We start from the raw sequence: 15045 nt of genomic DNA on the forward strand, positions 1-15045 counted from the left end.
GTACCATCCAGGCATCCCAGTTACCCTGCTCACAGGGTCTAGTTTTTTACTGGGATACCTGTGGTAGCCCAGTCATAAAATGCCTTTGTTTTTTTGTCGTCTTTTTTTTTTTTTACTGGGATACCTGTGGTAGCCCAGTCATAAAATGCCTTTGTTTTTTTGTCGTCTTTTTTTTTTTTGTTTTTTTGTTTTTTTCCTCCGCTACAAAATGGAAAAATTGCGCAATAGTACCCAAAGGTCATTGGGCCCTCAACACCATGACAACTAACTGTGATCTAATGAGGTGTTCACATGCTGATCACGCGTGCTATCTTGATGATGATTGACGTTGTCATGCACGGACAGGGCCGGGTCACATGACGAACACGAGATTTTTGCCCATAAAACTATTTTGTCAGTCGTTTTGTATTTCAATGTAATTGGATTACGATCATCTGGAGCATTATGGGGCAAACGCTCAAAATACTTATAGACGCATACACAAGTCGTATTGTTCGCGGCCAATCCACACAAAAAGATGTTATTGAGCTGTAATTTTGGATCGGACAGAATCGCTTGAAAGCCATGAAAGCATTGAATGCCTTGTATGTCTTGTATGCCAAGTATGCCAATGTCTTAGTTGAAAACGTAAACTCGTTGTAAAAAGCAAAATCTGAAATCTGAAACCAAACTGCATATACTCTATGCAATCTATTGAATACCACTACTACCGTGAGACTGAAGAACAAAATTCATATGGATGCAAACTGCTAGTGAAGAAAGACGCCACGTTGGATTCACTTGATGCCAGGGAACGTAGCTACGATAACAGTGCGAATGGTATTAATTTCACGATCAGAAAGGTGAATCTTATGTTTGTTTTCATTGTAGTTGTATGGATATTCTTTTTTAATAAATACATGATCCAAAATCCCGTGTTTTTTGTGTATAATGTTATTATGTCAAGTATTGTTTACGCAATTGTCTTGTCCCAGGCGACCCAAGGTCACGTTTCGAGAAAGAGCCAACGATTAATTCACGAACGCGTCACGCGTTGTGTGACTCAGAGTAAGTTATTCTAGGAACTGTTGAAAATTTGAACACGTTATAAGGACTAGTATAGGGAACGAAATATGGTCGATTTACAACGATAAATATTTCGAAATATAAATTTTTTCCTCGAAAAATCAATAAAACTTAGTCATACCCTGTGTATCCGTTGTAGTTTCTGGCGATTGTTGCCGTTTTAAGCTTGCTTTACATTCTTACTCGATCAAACTTAAAGATTTAAAGCGTTAACTCCAAACAGAATTCTACTAACTCACACTTGCTTTGTGAGCAACCATCTCGGCAACAATTTCAGGAGTGCATCCCTAGCCAAATAATTGACCACTACTTTGGTTCATTTGCATGCAATTCTCCCTTTAACGTACAATAATTAATCGACAAGCACTGTCCTCAGTCATTGGGTACATTGATTTTTCCTTTTTTCTGATATTTATTCGTTTACACAGGATATTTAAACTGTAGCTTCAGTTATAACTATTCACAGTAAACTGCTGTTGTTGACAGTTTATTGCACACTGAAACAAAAGCGTGGATATTAGGGAAAGGAAAACTTCACAAAAGATATAAGCGCTTTTACATAACTAAGCAAAATAGAAGCATTCTATCGAGTAGTCTCACATATTTAGAGCCCTCGCAGTGTTAATCTACTTTCTTCTAAGCTTACCACAGTATTCGTTCATTTTTTATAAAATTTCTTTGTTCACGTTTTGGCAGCTGTAAATTTTTCCAAACTACTTTGTGCTTCGCTTAAAATAGGTCAGTAATATCTGTATTTTTGGTTTTACTCTCACAGGAGCACCAGTATTTACTGATCCAAACTTGCGAAAGAGATCATTCAGGGCATGGCCTGCATCACACTCCACAAGACTGAAATGTCAAGCCATTGGTGCACCACCGCTCAAATACAAATGGCTAAAAGACGGAAAGGACTTTAAAAAATATATTATGGATGCAACTGTTAATACTTCACTTTGGTACCTGAAACTGCGAGATCTTATACCCGCTGATTCTGGGAGATACACTTGTATAGTGTCCAATTCATATGGATCAATAAATGACACCTTTACACTTCAAGTTGTTGGTAAGTATAGTTAAATATACCGTAGACGATTCATCAAGAAGCAAACTTAAACATTCAAACTCAATGAAGAACTTTTTACAAGACTCTGAAATCCGTGAACAATACTTTTCTGGAAATGTTTTAATTAGAATATAAAAATTAAATGGCAATAATGATAGTACTGATACTAGTACTTCTAAGTCTTACCACAATCACGCTAATGGAGGACGTTTGCCATGTCTTCATAGCCCCATCTTGACTCGCTGTTGGTTTGGACAATTTGAGAAAGTTATGCAAACCCTTAACTACGTTTCGGGTCTGCAGAACAGTCGAAAATTCTCCTTATCCCCCGAGTGTTTAGATGAGGCTATGAAAACACGTGAAAAAGTCCTCAGCTGCTTCTATAAAATATTTCTCAAATAACAATAAACGGGACGCAGTTATGTTTACTTTGTGTTTACGTACCTATCAACCAAAACCTATCGACCAAAGAGAGCATGCTTACTATCCTGAATATTCCATAACAATGCAATTTTTTAATAATACAAACAATAAGTTCTTATTATACATACTGCAGTGTTTTATAAGGATTCCAACTATGAGAAAAGCCGTATTATGCCTGCTAAAAACACTGAAAAATTCGTATCCCTTATGGAAAGTGACGTTCTAAAATTTGCTACACGGGCGGAAGAGAACCAAAATACGACAAGAACAACCGAAGGTTTCGTTCCTGGCTTTGGTAATTATATTTCTCGCGGCTGAGAACGAAAATTGACAACTGGAAATTTGTCACAAGCCGATTTTGGCCGTATACCTTAAAATATTTTGTCTGGCGGTGAGGATAAAGTCAATAGCTGAGAACTCTGTGTATTGAAAGTTAAGTCCATTGTTTGTTTTTGTAATTGGGATTCCAAAATTTTTTTTTCATCTTAAACCTTATTGCCGACGCACTTTCTAATCTCTTGATGGTTGCTTGTAGATATGGAATTTCTCTTCTCGTGTTCAACTCCAAATCTCATTCGTTCGCTGCGCTTTCTTGTGAAATAACGAGTTGAACACTCGAACATAAATTCCATATACACACGCGCCCATGGATTATTCTCCAAATAACAAACGAACAGCGATGCGTCATATGTGCAAGTACAAAATTACATGACGACAGCATAATTTAGCGAAACATTAATGAAAAAAAGAAAGCATCAACTGTAATATCAACAATTTTACCCGTGCTATTTACTACACATAAGGACGCGTAATTTTCCAGATCTCGAAATTTTTTAGCGTTTCAAAATTTGTTTTCTGGCTTCTGATTTGTACATCATGTAGCGATCTTTTCATAACTTCAAGTATCTTCAGTTCAAAAATATCTTCCCTTTTCTCAACAGCTAGACCTCAGTCAGCTCCGATCCTACAGACAGCTCTTCCAAAGGACAAAACTGTGCTATCACTATTATTCACGTCATCTACTTTTATTACATTGGTAAAATCTGTACAGACATCACACCAACCAACACGCGCGCAAAGTAAGAAGACTATGTTGAAGGCTTGAAATTATATTACGATCGATTTTCATCAAGAAATGGGCCAGGAATTTTCCACAATAGTGCAAATAATCGTGAAGGCTGATCGCGGAAAAAGCGATTGCGTGACGCTCGGTAAACTGTAAGATGACATGGTATTATATACCAGACGTAAAAACTCTTCAGATTCTCAGTCTGCATTTTTTACCCACTCTGCAGTGTATATTTTGTATCCGGTCTGCAGTCTGCTGTCTACATAACACACATAATCTACCACAAAATACCTGTGTGTGAGGTAATTCGACATTTTCATTCTTTCCCGCGTTAATAATCGTCTTTCCTTTTGTAAGAATGTAGACCACTTACAATGTTTCAAGTAATCCACCCACCCTACAAAAAATAACTCTTGCATGCATAGCATGCCTATGTTTTGAGACAAGTGTATGCCCTTGGCCAGACTTGAGCTCACTATTTCAGTATACTAGTCCGACACGCGTAGTATCACTACACTTGATTCCACGGCTCCAGTACCACCCAGGTATCCCAGTTACCCTGCTCGCAGGGTCTAGTTTTTTTCTTTTTTCCTCCGCCACAAAATGGAAAAATTGCGCAATAGTACCCAGAGGTCATTGGGCCCTCAACACCATGACAACTAACTGCGATCCAATGAGGTGTTCACATACTGATCAGGCGTGTTATCCCTCGACACCATGACAACTAACTGTGATCCAATGAGGTGTTCACATGCTGATCACGCGTGTTATCTTGATGATGATTGACGTTGTCATGCACAGACAGGGCCGGGTCAAATGACGAACACGAGATTTTGCTCATGAAACACTTTGGTCAGTTGTTTTGCATTTCAACGTATTTGGATTGCGATCTCCTGGAGCATTATAGCGCAAACGCACAAAATACTTACAGACGCATATACAAGTCGTATTAATCGCGGCTAATCCACACTGAAAGATGTTATTGAGCGGTAATTTTGGAACGGATTGAGTCGCGAACGCTTGAAAGCCATGAAAGCCTTGAATGCCTTGTGTGCTAAGTATGCTAATGTCTTAGTTGAAAAACGTTCACTTGTTGTAAAAAGCAAAATCTGAAATCTGAAACCAAACTGCATATACTCTATGCAATCTATTGAACAACACTGCTACCGTGAGACTGAAGAACATAACTATAATGGATGCAAACTGCTTGTGAAGAAAGACGACATGCTGGATTCACTTGATGGCAAGGAACGTAGCTACGATAACAGTACGAATGGTATTAATTTCACGATCAGAAAGGTGAATCTTGTTTGTTTTCATTGTAGTTGTATGGATATTCTTTTTTAATAAATACGTGATCCAAAACCCTGTGTTTTTTTGTGTATAATGTTGTTATGTTAAATATTGTTTACGCAATTGTCTTGTCACAAGCGGCCCAAGCTCACGTCTCGAGAAAAAGCCAACGATCAATTCATGAACGCGTCACGCGTTGTGTGATTCGGTGTTAAGTTACGAGAGGAACTGCACGTTATAAGGAATAGTACAGGGAACGAAGTATGGTCGATTTACAACGATACATATTTCGAAATATGAACATTTTTCTCGTAAAATCAATAAAACTTACTCATACCCTGTGTATCCGTTGTATTTTCTGGCGATTTCTGCCGTTTTAAGCTTGCTTTACCATCACTGTTGTTCACATCATCTACTTTTATTACGTTGATAAAATCTGTACAGACATCACACCAACCAACTCGCGTGCAAAGTAAGAAGACTATATTGAAGGCTTGAAATAATATTGCGATCGATTTTCATCAAGAAATGGGCCAGGAATATTCCACAATAGTGCAAATAATCGTGAAGGCGGATTGCAGAAAAGCGATTGCGTGACGCTCGGTAAGCTGTAAGATGACATGTTATTATATACCAGACGTAAAAACTCTTCAGATTCTTAGTCTGCATTTTGTACCCACTCTGCAGTCTGCAGTCTATATTTTGTATCCGGTCTGCAGTCTGCTGTCTGCATTTTGTACTAACAGGTATCCGTGGCACCAATACAGTTTATTTTTGGTTACATTTATTCGCAAAACACATATAATCTACCACAAAATACCTGTGAGTGAGGTAATTCGACATTTTTCGTTCTTTCCCACATTAATATTCTTTTCTCCTTTTGTAAGAATGTAGACATCTCTCACAATGTTTCAAGTAATCCACCCACCCTACAAATCAAAGTGCTCTGTGAGCAAACTCGTGAATTGACACATGATTTTTTAGATTATGTTTAATGTTATCTGGTTTAGGGAATTTTGTGGTTGATTGTCATATCTAGAGTACGAGCAGTAGTTCAGTGTTCGCTAATGTAGCAAAGAAACAAAGTAACGTTGGGATAAAAAGGCATTACAATTGAAATGATCATGCTATTACATTTGACAAGGTGGATGATGTCATGTGTTTTAAACGTCTATCATTTTTGTTTCTGGTTCAAAAGAAAAGGTTGGAAGTAAATGTGGGTGAAAAGTGAAATTTACTGTCTTTCGTTGTAAATATTAGAAAATCAAGGCAATACTGTCTTAATGAAAACATTAACGATTCCCTCTTTATCAAATGAGACAAACGGGAACGAGTTTTGAGTGATATAACTAAGCCAAGCCTGCCACCGTCATTCTGGATCTCCGCCTGGGTAGATTTAAGTCACGTGCTAGGCAACGTATAATCAATAACAAGATAGAATTTCATTTCAGGCCTATTTATCAATTTTGTGGTGTGTAACTTTCGCATTTTAGTACGTTGTATGTATGTTGAATCTTCAAATTGTCTTGAAACTTAAAAGAAAATTGTTCTTTAAAAATTCACTGAAAATCGGTAGCTAAAATTGTTTGTTTAGGTGTTATTTGATTTTCGTGTTAACTTGTTATTTCGTCAGTCGCCGGCATCTTTTGTTGCTTCACACAGGAAAAACACGCGCGACGAAACGTAATGATCAATTTTGTCCTCAATCTCACGCCATAACAGAAAAAGCTTTTGAACATCTGTAAACTCCGAGCGCTTCGCAGTAAGTGATATTTTCATTGAATCTTCGGATTGTTTTCAAGTTCAAGGATTGTAAATTACAATTTTATGAAAAACGAAGGTTGTTCTGTTATTTCAGTGTGAATCCTTGGATGCCTGCCAGTCGCTGGCGTCGCTTGTTGAAACTAAAACGAAAAAAAAAACTCTTTTAAGATTATCATTGGCTTCTTTTTCACCCCACCACTATTATTAGCAACAAAGGTCGCCATTTCGTCTGTTTATTGCTCGCCAAAAACTATCAAATGCACTCAAAAGCCTAAAATCTAAAAAAAGTTTACAGGAATCGACCAATCGAGCGAGCGAGCGAGCGAGCGAATGCCATTCCCCACATCGTATCTATAACTCGCTCTAGCGCATGCGCGCAATTCACGAGTTAAAAAGGAACTCTTGCACGCATAGCATGCCTATGTTTTGAAATAAGTGTATGCCCTTGGCCAGACTTGAGCGCACTATTTCAGTTTCCTAGTCCGACACCCGAAGTATCACTACACTTGATTCCAGAAATCCAGTACCATCCAGGCATCCCAGTTACCCTGCTCACAGGGTCTAGTTACTGGGATACCTGTGGTAGCCCAGTCATAAAATGCCTTTGTTTTTTTGTCGTCTTTTTACTGGGATACCTGTGGTAGCCCAGTCATAAAATGCCTTTGTTTTTTTGTCGTCTTTTTTTTTTTTTTTTTTTTGTTTTTTTCCTCCGCCACAAAATGGAAAAATTGCGCAATAGTACCCAGAGGTCATTGGGCCCTCAACACCATGACAACTAACTGTGATCCAATGAGGTGTTCACATGCTGATCACGCGTGCTATCTTGATGATGATTGACGTTGTCATGCACGGACAGGGCCGGGTCACATGACGAACACGAGATTTTTGCCCATAAAACTATTTTGTCAGTCGTTTTGTATTTCAACGTAATTGGATTACGATCATCTGGAGCATTATGGGGCAAACGCTCAAAATACTTGTAGACGCATACACAATTCGTATTGTTCGCGGCCAATCCACAAAAAGATGTTATTGAGCGGTAATTTTGGATCGGACAGAATCGCGAACGCTTGAAAGCCATGAAAGCATTGAATGCCTTGTATGTCTTGTATGCCAAGTATGCCAATGTCTTAGTTGAAAACGTAAACTCGTTGTAAAAAGCAAAATCTGAAATCTGAAACCAAACTGCATATACTCTATGCAATCTATTGAACAACACTACTACCGTGAGACTGAAGAACAAAATTCAAATGGATGCAAACTGCTAGTGAAGAAACATGTCATTTTAGATTCACTTGATGCCAGGGAACGTAGCTACGATAACAGTGCGAATGGTATTAATTTCACGATCAGAAAGGTGAATCTTATGTTTGTTTTCATTGTAGTTGTATGGATATTCTTTTTTAATAAATACATGATCCAAAATCCCGTGTTTTTTGTGTATAATGTTATTATGTCAAGTATTGTTTACGCAATTGTCTTGTCACAGGCGACCCAAGGTCACGTTTCGAGAAAGAGCCAACGATTAATTCACGAACGCGTCACGCGTTGTGTGACTCAGAGTAAGTTATTCTAGGAACCGTTGAAAATTTGAACACGTTATAAGGAAAAGTATAGGGAACGAAATATGGTCGATTTACAACGACAAATATTTCGAAATATGAAGATTTTTCTCGAAAAATCAATAAAACTTACTCATACCCTGTGCATCCGTTGTAGTTTCTGGCGATTGTTGCCGTTTTAAGCTTGCTTTACCATCACTATTATTCACGTCATCTACTTTTATTACATTGGTAAAATCTGTACAGACATCACACCAACCAACTCGCGCGCAAAGTAAGAAGACTATGTTGACGGCTTGAAATTATATTACGATCGATTTTCATCAAGAAATGGGCCAGGAATTTTCCACAATAGTGCAAATAATCGCGAAGGCTGATCGCGGAAAAGCGATTGCGTGACGCTCGGTAAGCTGTAAGATGACATGTTATTATATACCAGACGTAAAAACTCTTCAGATTCTCAGTCTGCACTTTGTACTCACTCTGCAGTCTATATTTTGTATCCGGTCTGCAGTCTTCTGTCTACATTTTGTACTAACAGGTATCCGTGGCACAAATACAGTTTATTTTTGGTTACATTTATTCGCACAACACACATAATCTATCACAAAATACCTGTGTGTGAGGTAATTCGACATTTTCATTCTTTCCCGCGTTAATAATCTTCTTTCCTTTTGTAAGAATGTAGAACACTTACAATGTTTCAAGTAATCCACCCACCCTACAAAAAATAACTCTTGCATGCATAGCATGGCTATGTTTTGAGACAGGTGTATGCCCTTGGCCAGACTTGAGCTCACTATTTCAGTATACTAGTCCGACACGCGTAGTATCACTACACTTGATTCCACGGATCCAGTACCATCCAGGTATCCCAGTTACCCTGCTCACAGGGTCTAGTTTTTTTTGTTTTTTTTTGTTTTTTTCCTCCGCCACAAAATGGAAAAATTGCGCAATAGTACCCAGAGGTCATTGGGCCCTCAATACCATGACAACTAACTGTGATCCAATGAGGTGTTCACATGCTGATCACGCATGCTATCTTGATGATGATTGACGTTGTCATGCACGGACAGGGCCGGGTCACATGACGAACACGAGATTTTTGTCCATAAAACTATTTTGTCAGTCGTTTTGTATTTCAACGTAATTGGATTACGATCATCTGGAGCATTATGGGGCAAACGCTCAAAATACTTATAGACGCATACGCAATTCGTATTGTTCGCGGCCAATCCACACAAAAAGATGTTATTGAGCGGTAATTTTGGATCGGACAGAATCGCGAACGCTTGAAAGCCATGAAAGCATTGAATGCCTTGTATGTCTTGTATGCCAAGTATGCCAATGTCTTAGTTGAAAACGTAAACTCGTTGTAAAAAGCAAAATCTGAAATCTGAAACCAAACTGCATATACTCCATGCAATCTATTGAACAACACTACTACCGTGAGACTGAGGAACAAAATTCAAATGGATGAAAACTGCTGCTGAAGAAAGACGACATGTTGGATTCACTTGATGCCAGAGAACGTAGCTGCGATAACAGTGCGAATGGTAATTATTTCACGATCAGAAAGGTGAATCTTATGTTTGTATTCATTGTAGTTGTATGGATATTCTTTTTTAATAAATACATGATCCAAAATCCCGTGTTTTTTGTGTATAATGTTATTATGTCAAGTATTGTTTACGCAATTGTCTTGTCACAGGTGACCCAAGGTCACGTTTCGAGAGAGAGCCAACGATTAATTCACGAACGCGTCACACGTTGTGTGACTCAGAGTAAGTTATTCTAGGAACCGTTGAAAATTTGAACACGTTATAAGGAATAGTATAGGGAACGAAATATGGTCGATTTACAACGATAAATGTTTCGAAATATGAAGATTTTTCTCGAAAAATCAATAAAACTTACTCATACCCTGTGTATCCGTTGTAGTTTCTGGCGATTGTTGCCGTTTTAAGCTTGCTTTACCATCACTATTATTCACGTCATCTACTTTTATTACATTGGTAAAATCTGTACACACATCACACCAACCAACTCGCGCGCAAAGCTAGAAGACTATGTTGAAGGCTTGAAATTATATTACGATCGATTTTCATCAAGAAATGGGCCAGGAATTTTCTACAATAGTGCAAATAATCGTGAAGGCTGATCGCGGAAAAGCGATTGCGTGACGCTCGGTAAGCTGTAAGATGACATGTTATTATATACCAGACGTAAAAACTCTTCAGATTCTCAGTCTGCATTTTTTACCCACTCTGCAGTCTATATTTTGTAGCCGGTCTGCAGTCTGCTGTCTACATTTTGTACTAACAGGTATCCGTGGCACAAATACAGTTTATTTTTGGTTACATTTATTCGCACAACACACATAATCTACCACAAAATACCTGTGTGTGAGGTAATTCGACATTTTCATTCTTTCCCGCGTTAATAATCTTCTTTCCTTTTGTAAGAATGTAGACCACTTACAATGTTTCAAGTAATCCACCCACCCTAGAAAAAATAACTTTTGCATGCATAGCATGCCTATGTTTTGAGACAGGTGTATGCCCTTGGCAAGACTTGAGCTCACTATTTCAGTATACTAGTCCGACACGCGTAGTATCACTACATTTGATTCCACGGATCCAGTACCATCCAGGTATCCCAGTTACCCTGCTCACAGGGTCTAGTTTTTTTTTTTTTTTCCTCCGCCACAAAATGGAAAAATTGCGCAATAGTACCCAGAGGTCATTGGGCCCTCAACACCATGACAACTAACTGTGATCCAATGAGGTGTTCACATACCGATCACGCGTGTTATCCCTCAACACCATGACAACTAACTGTGATCCAATGAGGTGTTCACATGCTGATCACGCGTGTTATCTTGATGATGATTGACGTTGTCATGCACAGACAGGGCCGGGTCACATGACGAACACGAGATTTTGCTTATAAAACTCTTTGGTCAGTTGTTCTGTATTTCAGCGTATTTGGATTGCGATCTCCTGGAGCATTATAGCGCAAACGCGCAAAATACTTACAGACGCCTATACAAGTCGTATTAATCGCGGCTAATCCACACTGAAAGATGTTATTGAGTGGTAATTTTGGAACGGATTGAGTCGCAAACGCTTGAAAGCCTTGAATGCCTTGTATGCTAAGTATGCCAATGTCTTAGTTGAAAAACGTTCACTTGTCGTAAAAAGAAAAATCTGAAATCTGAAACCAAACTGCATATACTCTATGCAGTCTATTGAACAACGCTACTACCGTGAGACTGAAGAACATAACTATATGGGATGCAAACTGCTTGTGAAGAAAGACGACATGTTGGATTCACTTGATGGCAAGGAACGTAGCTACGATAACAGTACGAATGGTATTAATTTCACGATCAGAAAGGTGAATATTATGCTTGTTTTCATTGTAGTTGTATGGATATTCTTTTTTAATAAATACGTGATCCAAAACCCTGTGTTTTTTTGTGTATAATGTTATGTTAAATATTGTTTACGCAATTGTCTTGTCACAAGCGGCCCAAGCTCACGTCTCGAGAAAAAGCCAATGATTAATTCATGAACGTGTCACGCGTTGTGTGACTCGGTGTTAAGTTACGAGAGGAACTGCACGTTATAAGGAATAGTACAGGGAACGAAGTATGGTCGATTTACAACGATACATATTTCGAAATATGAACATTTTTCTCGTAAAATCAATAAAACTTACTCATACCCTGTGTATCCGTTGTATTTTCTGGCTTGCTTTACCATCACTGTTGTTCACATCATCTTCTTTTATTACGTTGATAAAATCTGTACAGACATCACACCAACCAACTCGCGTGCAAAGTAAGAAGACTATATTGAAGGCTTGAAATAATATTGCGATCGATTTTCATCAAGAAATGGGCCAGGAATATTCCACAATGGTGCAAATAATCGTGAAGGCGGATTGCAGAAAAGCGATTGCGTGACGCTCGGTAAGCTGTAAGATGACATGTTATTATATACCAGACGTAAAAACTCTTCAGATTCTTAGTGTGCATTTTGTACCCACTCTGCAGTCTGCAGTCTATATTTTGTATCCGGTCTGCAGTCTGCTGTCTGCATTTTGTACTAACAGGTATCCGTGGCACCAATATAGTTTATTTTTGGTTACATTTATTCGCAAAACACACATAATCTACCATAAAATACCTGTGAGTGAGGTAATTCGACATTTTCGTTCTTTCCCACATTGATATTCTTCTCTCCTTTTGTAAGAATGTAGACATCACTCACAATGTTTCAAGTAATCCACCCACCCTACAAAAAAGGAACTCTTGCACGCATAGCATGCCTATGTTTTGAAATAGGTGTATGCCCTTGGCCAGACTTGAGCGCACTATTTCAGTATACTAGTCCGACATCCGTAGTATCACTTCACTTGATTCCAAGGATCCAATACCATCCAGGTATCCCAGTTACCCTGCTCACAGGGTCTAGTTTTTTTTTTTTCCTCCGCCACAAAATGGAAATATTGCGCAATAGTACCCAGTGGTCATTGCGCCCTCAACACCATGACAACTAACTGTGATCCAATGAGGGTGAAGGTGTTCACATGCTGATGCTGATCACGTGTTATCTTGATGATGATTGACGTTGTCATGCACGGACAGGTCCGGGTCACATGACGAGCACGAGGTTTTCTTTTGTCGGTTGTTTTGTATTTCAACGTATTTGGATTACGATCACCTGAATCGTTATAGCGCAAACGCTCGAAATACTTACAGAAGCATACACAAGTCGTATTGTTCGCGGCCAGTCCACACTAAAAGATGTTATTGAGCAGTAATTTTGGACCGGATTGAGTCGCGAACTGTGTATCCGTTGTAGTTTCTGGTGATTTCTGCCCTTTTAAGTTTGCTTTACCATCACTGTTATTCACATCATCTACTTTTATTACGTTGGTAAAATCTGTACAGACATCACATAAACCAACTCGCGCACAAAATAAGAAGAGTATATTGAAGGCTTGAAATTATATTACGATCGATTTTCATCAAGAAATGGGCCAGGAATTTTCCACAATAGTGCAAATAATCGTGAAGGCTGATCGAGGAAAAGCGATTGCGTGACGCTCGGTAAGCTGTAAGATGACATATTATTATTTACCAGACGTAAAAACTCTTCAGATTCTCAGTCTGCATTTTGTACCCACTCTGCAGTCTCCAGTCTATATTTTTTATCTGGTCTGCTGTCTGCATTTTGTACTAACAGGTATCTGTGGCACCAATACAGTTTATTTTTGGTTACATTTATTCGCACAACACACATAATCTACCACAAAATACCTGTGTGTGAGGTAATTCGACATTTTCGTTCTTTTCCACGTTAATACTCTTCTTTCCTTTTGTAAGAATGTAGACCACAAGTAATCCACCCACCCTAGAAAAAATAACTCTTGCATGCATAGCATGCCCATGTTTTGAAATAGGTGTATGCCCTTAGCCAGACTTGAGCTCACTATTTCAGTATACTAATCCACCACCCGTAGTATCACTACACTTGATTCCAAGGATCCAGTACCATCCAGGTATCCCAGTTACCCTGCTCACAGGGTCTAGTTTTTACTGGGATACCTGTGGTAGCCCAGTCATAAAATGCCTTTGTTTTTTTGTCGTCTTTTTTTTTTTTTTTTTCCTCCGCCACAAAATGGAAAAATTGCGCAATAGTACCCAGTGGTCATTGGGCCCTCAACATCATGACAACTAACTGTGATCCAATGAGGGTGAAGGTGTTCACATGCTGATCACGTGTTATCTTGATGATGATTGACGTTGTCATGCACGGACAGGTCCGGGTCACATGACGAGCACGAGATTTTTGCTTAGAAAACTCTTTTGTCGGTCGTTTTGTATTTCAACGTGTTTGGATTACGATCACCTGAAGCATTATAGCGCAAACGCTCGAAATACTTACAGACGCATACACAAGTCGTATTGTTCGCGGCCAATCCACACTAAAAGATGTTATTGAGCGGTAATTTTGGACCGGATTGTGTCGCGAACTGTGTATCCGTTGTAGTTTCTGGTGACTTCTGCCGTTTTAAGCTTGCTTTACCATCACTGTTATTCACATCATCTACTTTTATTACGTTGGTAAAATCTGTACAGACATCACACAAACCAACTCGCGCACAAAGTAAGAAGACTATATTGAAGGCTTGAAATTATATTACGATCGATTTTCATCAAGAAATGGGCCAGGAATTTTCCACAATAGTGCAAATAATCGTGAAGGCTGATCGAGGAAAAGCGATTGCGTGACGCTCGGTAAGCTGTAAGATGACATTTTATTATTTACCAGACGTAAAAACTCTTCAGATTCTCAGTCTGCATTTTGTACCCACTCTGCAGTCTCCATATTTTGTATCCGGTCTGCTGTCTGCATTTTGTACTAATAGGTATCTGTGGCACCAATACAGTTTATTTTTGGTTACATTTATTCGCACAGCACACATAATCTACCACAAAATACCTGTGTGTGAGGTAATTCGACATTTTCGTTCTTTTCCACGTTAATACTCTTCTTTCCTTTTGTAAGAATGTAGACCACAAGTAATCCACCCACCCTACAAAAAATAATTCTTGCATGCATAGCATGCCTATGTTTTGAAATAGGTGTATGCCCTTAGCCAGACTTGAGCTCACTATTTCAGTATACTAATCCGACACCCGTAGTATCACTACACTTGATTCCAAGGATCCAGTACCATCCAGGTATCCCAGTTACCCTGCTCACAGGGTCTAGTTTTTTTTTCCTCCGCCA

The sequence above is a fragment of the Pocillopora verrucosa genome, chromosome 1, assembly GCF_036669915.1.
Source record: "Pocillopora verrucosa isolate sample1 chromosome 1, ASM3666991v2, whole genome shotgun sequence".
Classification (NCBI taxonomy): Eukaryota; Metazoa; Cnidaria; class Anthozoa; order Scleractinia; family Pocilloporidae; genus Pocillopora; species Pocillopora verrucosa.